An 11,204-nucleotide genomic window follows, 5' to 3' on the forward strand; every position below is an offset into this window, starting at 1 on the left:
ACCCTATGTACAGGAGCCCTAAACCCTGCTCTATCCTGTGTCAACCTCACTGTCTCTGATACCCTAATCACTAAATTGATCCATCTCATCGAGGGTCTTCCTCTCTTGTGCTGTCCCTCCACCCTCCCAAGCATGATGTCCCTCTCCAAGGACTGGTCCCTCCTTGCAACATGTCCAAAGTATGTCAGACTAAGCTTCAGAATTCTTGCCTCCAAGAAGCATCCCAGTTTCACCCTCTCCAGTATGAACCTGTTTGTTCTCTTAGCTGTTCATGGTATATTCAACAGTCTTCTCCAGCACTGCAGCCCAAAGGTGAAGTTGGACTAGTACTTTTTAAATTTGTGCTGTCAAAAAGAGAAGATTCTTCTACTCAGAAGCGGCTCCTTAGTAGATCTTTGAACACTTCTGGGTCTCAGGGTAAGTGAGGTGGTAGCAATAGACATTGTGTGAGGTTGTGTTAAATGAAGAGAAGATCCTTGTACTAACTTTTTCATTAAGACGAGTTCACACCTCCCTAGCCTTTAATTTCCTGACTTGTAAAATGTGTAGTTTGGAAGAGGGTACTTCTCAGACTCCATTTTATCAATTTGATGATGGAGATGATGATGATGATGGTGATGATGATGATAATGATGACGATGACGACCTTTGGTCATGTATCTTTGATCCATAGACATTTCTGTAGGATATCTCATTTCACTAAGGTGATAAGGTGATCTGATGATCATGTGTTTGCCATCATTTCTTCTTTTGCCTCTGGGTTGTCGTTGTTACCACAACTCTTAACGAACCTGTGAACAAAAGACCTGAACTCTGCTCTGTCCTGCTCGATCCTCACATTTCCTGAGACAGAAGAGCCCATTGCAGCAGTCACTGTATCAATCAACCTGGTTGAAGGTCTTCCTCTCCTTCACCAACCTTCTACCTTTTCCAACATCATATCCTTCTCCAAGGAATAGCACCCCCTAGAAACATGTCCAAACTCTGTGAGGTGAAGCCTCATCATTCTTGCCTCCAAAGAGCATTCTGGCTGCATCCTCTCCAACACATATGCTTCGTTCTTGGCCATCAGTGGGATGTTCAGTGCCCTTCTCCAATACCACAGCTCAATGGTGTCAATTCTTTTTCTGCCATCCTTATTCATTGTCCAGCTCTTGGATAAGAGTAATAGTTAGTAATTGAAAAGACTATTTTCCAGTTGGTACCCATTAAGAATCTTGAAGATCTGAGATTTCTTCCATTTTACTTTTGTGCAGGGCTGCTTGATTCTGTGGTATGCCATAATACAGAAAAGAGAAAGCCAAAAAGAAGTCAAGTGAGAAGCACAAACAAGAGAGATAGAGGGGAAAGAGAAAAAAAAATGGACAAAATTCCAATTCACTCAATAGTAGTACTTGTAGAAATCACCAAATATAACACTTCTAATGATTATATGAAATATTGGACAATGATGATTATGTCAAATATAACCATCAAATATTTCCTAGGTACCAAATTATGTCTTTATCCTTTGGATGGTCAAAAGAACAAACAGGCATACATGTCTTTGAGAGGGTACAGCCAGAGTGCTCTTTGGAGGCAAGAATGATGAGGCTTTACCTCACACACTTTGGGTATGTTGCTAGGAGGGGCTGGCTATTCCTTGGAGAATGACATGATGCTGGGAAAGGTAGAGAGTCAGCAAAGGAGAATATGACCCTTGACCAGGTGGATTGACATGGTGACTGCTGCAATGGGTTCTTGTGTGTCATGAAGTGTGAAGATGGCATAGGATAGAACGGGGTACAGATCTTTTGTTCATAGGATTGTTATGAGTCATACTTGACTCGGTGGTACCTAACAACAACAACAACAACAGCATGTGCAAATACCCTTTCAATGGATAACATTATTATCCTGGAACAGATGTATTCATGATCTATTGTCCAAACAGCATGATCAGAGCTAATTAACCTCACATATGAAGTGCCTCGTGGTCTCAGTTTGTGTATGTACAACTTACTTTCAAAATGACAGTATTCTTATAAAAATGCCTGATATTCTCTGCCTGAATCAATGCTTCCTCAATGCCCATAGTGATTACCTGGTGTTGTGCACCATCGAGTTGGAACTGACTCATAGCTGACCCTCCAGTGAGTTTTCAGAGGCAGTTAATAGCACAAAAGTAGATTGCCATCCTTCTCCTTTGACGCAGCTTGTGGCCTCGAACTGTGTGCCTTCAAGATTGCCACTAGGCTACTAGAGTGGTCATCTAGTGACTTCAAATTGTCATACTCGAACTTGTAACCTGTGAGAGCTTGCTCAGAGGAAATCTTAGAGGTTTCATCTTTTCTCCAGGAAATTACCAAGTTATCTCTCTGAGCTCAAGAGTAATAACACAAGTGGTCTCACAAAACCATTAACACTGTCACTCAAGAAGAGGGATGTCATTTGTGCTTTGGTTTTGGGTATCTGTCATTATTAGGTACCATAACTACATACAACTCATAGTGATCCTATGAACAATTGATAAAACCTTGTCATCTTACACCATCTTCACAATCTCCATCACACTCAAGCCCAAGGCTGAACATCAACTAATCATGTTGAGGGTCTTTTCTTTTCCTGGTGCTCTACTTTTCCAAGTACAATGCATTTTTTTCAAGGACTGGCACTACCAGACAACATGCCCAATGTGACATGAAGTTTCATCATCCTTGTCTCCAGACAGCACCCTTGTTTCATTTCCTCCAACACAGATGTGGTTGTTTTTGTGATAGTTCATGTATATTAAATACTCTTTGTTAACAGTGCAATTCAAAGGCATTGATTTTTCTTTGATGATTCTTCATTGTCTAACTTTCACATACATGCTAAATAATTAAAAATACTGTGACTGGTGACTAGAATTCTTCTAGTACCCTGGTTCTCAGGTCCTAGAGTAAACCCAGCAGAGTATTACAGTACTTTAGGTAAAGGAAATTTCCTATTACAGTACTTTAGGTAAAGGAAATTTCCTAACAGCAATATTATCAATACTTTCATAATGGAGCTTTGGGGGCGCCTAGTGGTAAGGACTTACACTGCCACTTCTAAGGCACATGGTTCAAACTCACCGACTGCTGCAGAGGGAAAAGACAGATAATATCCTATGTGATACAGAGCCTCTGAAAACCAGCTACAAGTTGTTTTCACCTTAATTTACCTAACAACAGCAAAAACATTTCTTACAAGGGAGATTTGGTGGTATAGACCCTAAGGTGGTTTGAACCAGGAAGAATCTCCCTGGGAGAAAGATGAACAACCTCCTCCCCTGCAACTAATAGTCTCTGAAATCAAGTAGAATGCTGGCTATGATTTAGTTTTGACTTGAGGACAATGAATATTTGAGATTATTTTTAACTTCAGTTAGCTGTCTGCCAATAAAATATCTAGTTATAAGTGAAAGTTATTTTCCAATATACCAATGATAATCAGTTAACGGCTCCATCAGGAGAAAATATTATGAGCACAGATGTGGATGGTAATATGCATGCTGTGCATGCGCCTATCTGCTAATCTAGATCAAAAGACCTAGTCATTCTATTTCATTCCATGCTAACTAGACACATCTGGACTCTGCATATTCTAGTGTCATTGAGAAAATAAACTGTATTCCATTTGACCCAAAGGTATCTGTGAGTATCATAGATGGTTTTCCAAGTATGTTGTTATGTGCTGTCGAGTCACTTACGACTCACAGCGACCCTATGTACAATAGCCCTAAACTCTGCTCTGTCCTGTGCCAATCTCACTGTCTCTGATACACCCATCCCGATTACCCCAGTCACTGAATCAATGCACCTCATAGAGGGCCTTCCCCTCCTGCACTGTCCCTCCACTGTACCAAGCATGATGACCCTCTCCAAGGACCTGTCCCTCCTTTCAACATGTCCAAAGTATGTTAGACGAAGCCTCAGAATCCTTGCCTCCAAGGAGCCGCCCGGTTTGACCCTTTCCAGGATAAATCTGTGTATACTAGGTAGTCCAGGGTTCAGTCAATACTCTTCTACAGCACCACAGCTTAAAGGCATCAATTCTCTTTCTAGCCTCCTTAGTCATTGTCCAACTCTCTGATGTATAACAAGTGATAGCAAAGACCATGGCCTGTATCAGACACACCTTAGTCTCCAGAGAGACACCATTGCTCTTGAGTACTTTAGAGAGGTCCCTTACAGCAGATTTTCTCATCACAATACATCTTGTGGAGCCAAGCAAACTAAAGCTGTGAACAATCTCAATCTTTTCACCATCCATCCTGATGCTGCCAATTGGTCCAGTGGTGAGAATCTTTGTCTTCTTGACATTGATCCTCAGTCCATACTGAAGGCTGCAGTCCTTGACCCTCCGCAGCAAGTGCATGAGGTCTTCCTCAGTTTCAGCAAGCAGGGTTGTGTCATCTGCATAACGCAGATTGTTAATAGATCTTCCAACAATCCTGATGCCACAATTGTCCTCATAGAGCCCAGCCTCTCGGATAATCTGCTCTGCATACAGGTTGAAAAGGTATGGAGATAGGATGCATCCCTGGCATATGCCCTTCCCAATTTTGAACCATGCAGTGTTCCCTTGCTCTGTTCTGACGACTGCCTCCTGGTCCAAGTATAGGTTTCTCATTAGCACTATCAAGTGTTCTGGGATTCCCATTTCTCAGAGTCAACCACAGTTTGTTATGATCCACACAGACAAACACCTTTTCATAGTCAATGAAACACAGATATACATTCCTCTGGTATACCCTGCTTTCAGCTAAGATCCATCTAACATTAGCTACAATATTCCTATTACCACGATCCCTTCTAAACCCAGCCTGGACTTCTGGAAGTTTTCTGCTGATGTGCTGTTCCAGTAGTTTTTGGGTAATCTTCAGTAGAATCTTGCTTGCATGTGAAATCAGTGATATTGTTCTATAGTTTCCACACTCTGTTGGGTCACCATCTCTTCCAGTCAGTTGGCCAAGTGCTTGTTATCCAGATTTTTTTGGCACAACTTGGTGAGCACATCTAGGGCAGCATCTGTTAGTGAAATATGTCAGTTGGTATATAATCTATTCATGGGGCCTTATATTTTGCTATTTTCTTCCAAGCAGCCTGAACTTCTTCCTTCATCACCATGGACTCTTGCTCATATGTTGTTTCATGAAATTCTTCTGTGTTTGCCAATTCCTTTCAATACAGTGACTCAGTATATTCCTTCCATCTTCTTTTAATACTTCCTGGATCATTTAATATTATGCTTAAGCATTCTTGATTATAGCAACTCGCAGTTTGAATTTGTTCTTCAGTTCCTTGAGCTTAAGAAATGCTGAGGCAGTTCGGCCCTTTTGGTTTTCTGACTCCAACTCCTTGCACATTTCCTTGTTATATTTTACTTTATCATCCCGTGCTGCCTTTTGAAATCTTCTATTCAACTCTTTAGTATCTTGTATTCTTCCATCTGCTTTCGCTTCTCTGTGCTCCAATGCAATTTTCAGAGTCTTTTCTGACATCCATTTTGGTCTTTTCTTCCTTTTCTGTCTTTACAATGACCATTTGCACTCTTCCTTGAAGATACCCTTGATATCCTCCCACAACTCATCTGGTCTTCGCTCATTATTATTCAAGGCCTCAAACCTGTTCCTGAGATGGTTCTGAAATTCAGGTGGAATAGATTCAAAGTCATATTTTTGTTCCCACGGATTGTTGTAATTTTTATAGGCTAAGCAATGAGAACCAACCTAGAGTTTATCCTCCAGCAGATTTCCAGAGGCAATAAATTCCACAAGATGAGATTGCTCATTTTTCTTCCTTGGAACAGCTGGTAGATTTGAACCATATGCCTTTTAGATTTCAGTGTAGCTTCTTACCACTAGGCCACTGGAGCTGCTAGAATTATCATGTTGTTGTTGTTGTTTGTCACTGAGTCAAGAACAACCCATAGCTGACCCTCCAGTGGGTTTTCAGAGACAATAAAACACACACAAGTTGATTGCTCATCTTTCTTCGGTGGAACAGCTGATGGATTAAAATTCTGTGCCTTGGCCTTGAGAGCATAATTTCTTAGCACCAAGCCACCAGAGCTGTCAAAGAACCAATAGAATTAGTATTCAGAAGTTTCTGTTTGGAAAGCAGAATGTGTCTTGGAGTTAGCACTGAAATCTTGTCAGTCAGTTTAGATATTTCTGATGCTTTTGTGTGAGAAAAGTGAAAAATTTTAGTTTTAAATATTATGCTATTTGGAAGGATAAGAAGTGACTATAGTTACTGGAAGACTGAATTATAAGATAATAAAGAGTTTTTATCTATAAGACTTAATAGTGCATAACAACAACAGCAACAGCAAAAAAGGATTCTCACCACAACGGACCCATATGAAACATATCTGGAAGGGCAGTAGGGATACAACTGTTAAAAAAATGTGTGATAAAGAGAAACATCCAAGTCATGAAATGAGTGAAAGGGCAACTAGAAGGAATTATGGATGCCAACACTGCAGACTAAGTGGCTGTGCTCTGGCTCTATGACAGAGATGGTGAATTGAGTGATTGTATGATCAGATGATCACCGCCCACAAGTAATGTGGAAGGCAAGACTAAAACAAGAGAGCAATTCTCAAACAATTGTTAAGTTCAGGAAGACAAACAAAAATTTATTCTATGTAGTTCTAGGAACATGATGTCTTAACACAGCCATTTTAATTCTTTGCTTTTGTTTCCCAATTGCTACTTTTGTAGGTCAATTCTAATTTTGCACGAATGAAGTACCTATTCTTAGAAATTTCTGAAGTGGCCAATTTTCTGAGTCTACATTTTTACTGCACTCATTTTTTTCCTTCAAAAGCTAGCTTAACATTCATTTTTATGAATTTAAGTTGCTAGAAAATATTCCAATTGTTATTTTGTATTTAAAAATATTCCATCCAGCCTGTTAGTGACCCAGTGTACTTTCAGTTCAACAGATCATGAGATATATATTAATGCATATGATTCTACAAACAAATTTTAAAGATTAAAAAAATCCTCCACTAACGGGCATCTTTTAAAACAACTTTATTGAGCTATATTTCACATAACATAAAATTTCACCCATTTAAAGTGTATAAATTCAGTGATATTTAGTATATTCACAGAGTTTTGCAATCATCACTGTAATTCAATTTCAGAACATTTTATTACCTTAAGAAGAAATCTTGTAGCCATTAACTGTCACTTCTCGTTTTTTCCAATCCTGTTAGTTCTAGATAGTTGCTACGAATATTCCCTTTCTAATGATTTAGATACTCTGGCCCTTATATATAAGAGGAATTATACAATACGTGTTTTTTCGTGACTGACTTCTTTTACTTATGATGTTTTCAAGGCTCACCTATGTTGTAGATATATCAGTATTTCATTACTGAATAATATTCTGTTGTATGAATTATATAACCTCATCTATTTATTGGAGAGTATGGCTTGTACCAAAGGGCTAGAACTTGTACCACTGGGTTCTAGCAGTCAGAAGATCAGGAGACATATTGTCCTGAGGAAGCCTATAGTTGAGACCTCTCCAAATTATTGAAAAACAATGATGACAATTTGAGGACTAAAATGTGCCTGGTTCAGACCATGGTCTTTTCAGTCACTTGCTATGCCTCAGACCTAGAAAATGGCTAAGGATGACAGAAGACTAATTGATGCCATTGGATTGGGGTGTTGGAGAAGAGAGTAAACAGATATGTCTTGGAGAAGGGGCAGCTTGAGTGCTATTTGGCGGTAAAGATAATGAAGCACTTTGGGCATATTGCTGGGAAAGGTTATTACTTAGAGTAGGTTATTACTTAGAGTAGGTTATTACTTAGAGTAGGTTATTACTTGGCAAGATGGAAGGACAGTGAAGAAGAGGAAGACCCTCAACTAGAGATTGACACAGTGACTGCAGCAATGTGTGTGAGGATGTTAGAGATTGTGACGATGGCAGAGGACAGGAGAGGGTTTAGATCTGTTGTTCACAGAGTTGCTTTGAGTTGTACTTGATTTGATAGCATCTAACAACAACAATATCTATTAGAAGCTGGACATCTGAGTTGTTTCTAGTTTTTGGATTTTACAATTAATGCTGTTAGAAACATTTTGTACAAGTTTTTTGTGTGAACATATTTTTTCATTTCTCTTGGAAATTTGTTCAGGAGTGGAATTACAAGATAACTCTAGGTTTATACATGGGCAAATTGCTAACATTTACGAAATAGTTTCATCATTTGAAATCCCATAAACCATGTATAAGGTTCCAATTTCACCAAATCTTCATGAATATTTATTTTGCCTGTTTTTTAAATAATTATTGCTATCCCAGTGGGTATAAAGTATCATACTGAAATTTTTATTTGCATTTTCCAGAGGTAAGGAACTGTGCTGCCAACATAAAGACTTTAGGTTCGAATTCACCAGCTGCTTTGTGGGAGAAAGTTGGACAAATTTCATTTGTGGTGTACTTGCTATAAATTGCCTTTGAAGATTCACTGGAGGGTCAACTCTGAGTTCATTACAACCTACTGGTACAAAACAACAACCACCACTAATGAATTATAGTGTTGGAAAAGAGCATTCAGTATCTCATGGATTTCCAAAAGAATAAACAAGTCTGTCTTGGAAGAAATACCAACAGAGTCCTGTTTGAAGGATGGTGGAATTTTGTTTCACACACTGTGGGCATATTGTCAGAGATATCAGTGCTCGGAGTAAAACAACATGCTAAGAAAGCTGGTGAGTCAGAGAAAGAGGAATATCCTCAACAAGATAGATTGACACAGTCACTGTAACAATGGGCTAAAGTATATTACGTATCACAAGGATGCCACAGGAAAGGGCAAGGTTCAGGTCTGCTGTTTATAGGGTCACTATGAGTTAAAGCCAACTTGACTGCACTTACCCTCAAAAATAATGACTAAAGAAAGGAACCCCAGTGTCATAGTTGGTAATGGATAGGTCAGAAGTTTCTATTCACCAATCTCTCCTTGGAAGAAAGAATAGCAGTCTTCTGTAACGATTTAGAGCATTGGGCACCTGATAGAAAATTGGAACTGGTGCAACAATATTGAGTGTGACTTTTAGTTTAGTTTAGTTTTTTCTTTTTTTTTTAAAATTTATCTGGAAATGTTTTTCTTTTCTTCTTTAAAAAAAATTTTACTGATTTATTTACCAAGTTTTTCACAAAAGATCCTTCTCATTTCCTTCACTACCTCACCCATGGAATTGTGCAATCCTATGACTAACAACCTACTCCCACTCCCAACAGCCTCCCCCCTTTCCCTCTCTGCCTGGCTTTTAGATTTAATTAGTATCTGTGTTAGACATTTTTCATGTTTTTATTATAATTTGTATATCTCTTTTGGAGAAAGGATGAATTGAAAAGAAAACAAAACTCAGAAAAAATAATAAAAATAAAAAGTACAATAAAAATTCAGTTTTAAATTAGCTTGTCTTTTTGTCAAATGGTAAAAATTTTATGTCAAATGTCATTTATTTTTGTTGGTGTTAAGTGTCATCAAGTTGAGTACAACCCTTAGCAACCCCATGAACGATGTATCTGAACCCTTTCTATTTATGCTTTAATGAATATACAAAGGCATTTGACTATGTGGATCATAAGGGCTAACATTGAGAAGAATGGGAATCCCAGCGCACTTAACTGTGCTTATGGGAAACCTTTACCTAGACCAGGAGACTGTTGTGCAAACAATGCAAGGAAACAATGCATGATTTAAAATTAAGAAGAGAGTGTGTCAGGGTTGTATTCTCCTTCTGTATCTATTGAATAATTTTACTGAGCAAAGTATTTGAGAAGTTGGACCTATGAAGAGGAATGTGACATTAGAATCTGATGAAGTCTCACCAATAACCTATGTTATGCAGATGACACAACCTTGCTTGCTAAAAGTGGGGAGATCTTGAAGTACTTGTTGCAAAAGATAGAAGATACGAATTTCATTTCACTGTCAAGAAAACAAAGATTCTTAGTATTGGACTGATAGGTAACATCATGAGAGATGGAGAAAAGATTGAAATTTTCAACAACTTCGTATTAACACCCTTGGAACCAGAGAGATCCATAGATATATTGTACTAGGACATTCTGCAGTTAGAGACCTATTCAAACTATCGAGGAGTATAATCATGTAAGTTTGAGGACTAAGGTGCATCTGATTCAGGCCATGGTCTTCCCAATCACTTGCTATGCATCTGAGAGTACTGAACATCCCCTGGATTGCCAAAAGAATAAACTAGTATGTCTTGGAAAGTGTGCAGCTGGATTGCTATTTAAAGGCAAAGATGATGAGGCTTGGCTTCACATATTCAGACATGTCACTAGGAGGGACTTAGAGAAGAGCAAAATGCTCAGAAATTTAGAGGCTCAGCAAAGGAGAGAAAAAAACCCCTTGAGCAGGCAGATTGGTATGGAGACTGCCACAGTAGACTCTAATGTATCAGGAAGTCTAAGGCTGGCACAGGATAGGACAGGGTTCAGATGTTGTTAGCTGCTGTAAATTACTTCTGACTACTGGCAAATTCAAACTGTCAAACTTTTGATTAATAGACAAAGGTTTAATCTGTATGTGAGCCACCAAATTTAGTCTCCACTGACAAATGGGTGGTATCTGTGCTTGAGATACATTGATCATAAATTTAACACTGGTCTCTCATGTTACTGGTGATGTTTACATCATCAAACGCTCTAGACACAGGTCTCTTATTGTATATATGATTTCCATATAATTTCTTCTGCGGTTTGTCATTTTACTTTCTTTATAGTATCACTGGTTCTTGTTGTATACTATCATGTTGGAACTAATACATAACTGACCATCAGCAGGAGTTCAGAGACTATAATCACATGGGAAAAGATTGCCTATTCTACTCCCATGGAGTAGCCTGTAGATTTGAACCTCATGCCTTCAGGATTGCAGCACAGATTCTTACCTCTAGGCCATTTTTTGAATCTTCATGAAACTAAATTTATTTCGTTTCCTTTGTTGTGTGTGTTTTGCCAAGAAATTAGAAAGACATTTTATTGAGCCAATGTCACAAAAATCTCCTATTTGTTTAAGAGATTTATAATTTTAAGTATTTCACTTATGTATTTGACCCATTTTGAATTGTGTATAGTTTTATTTATTTGCATATGTATACTCAATTAATGAAAAAGGTATTTTCTTTTTTTAATGTATTT

At 38.4% G+C, this 11,204-nt stretch overlaps 1 pseudogene; it reads left to right on the forward strand.

Moving 5' to 3' along the window:
• Positions 1 to 11,204, forward strand: part of LOC102846105 — a 125,396-nt pseudogene that overhangs the window by 78,315 nt on the left and 35,877 nt on the right.

This window comes from Elephantulus edwardii, unplaced genomic scaffold, assembly GCF_000299155.1.
Source record: "Elephantulus edwardii isolate Elephantulus edwardi_28Jun2011 unplaced genomic scaffold, EleEdw1.0 scaffold00371, whole genome shotgun sequence".
In the NCBI taxonomy this organism is placed as follows: domain Eukaryota; kingdom Metazoa; phylum Chordata; class Mammalia; order Macroscelidea; family Macroscelididae; genus Elephantulus; species Elephantulus edwardii.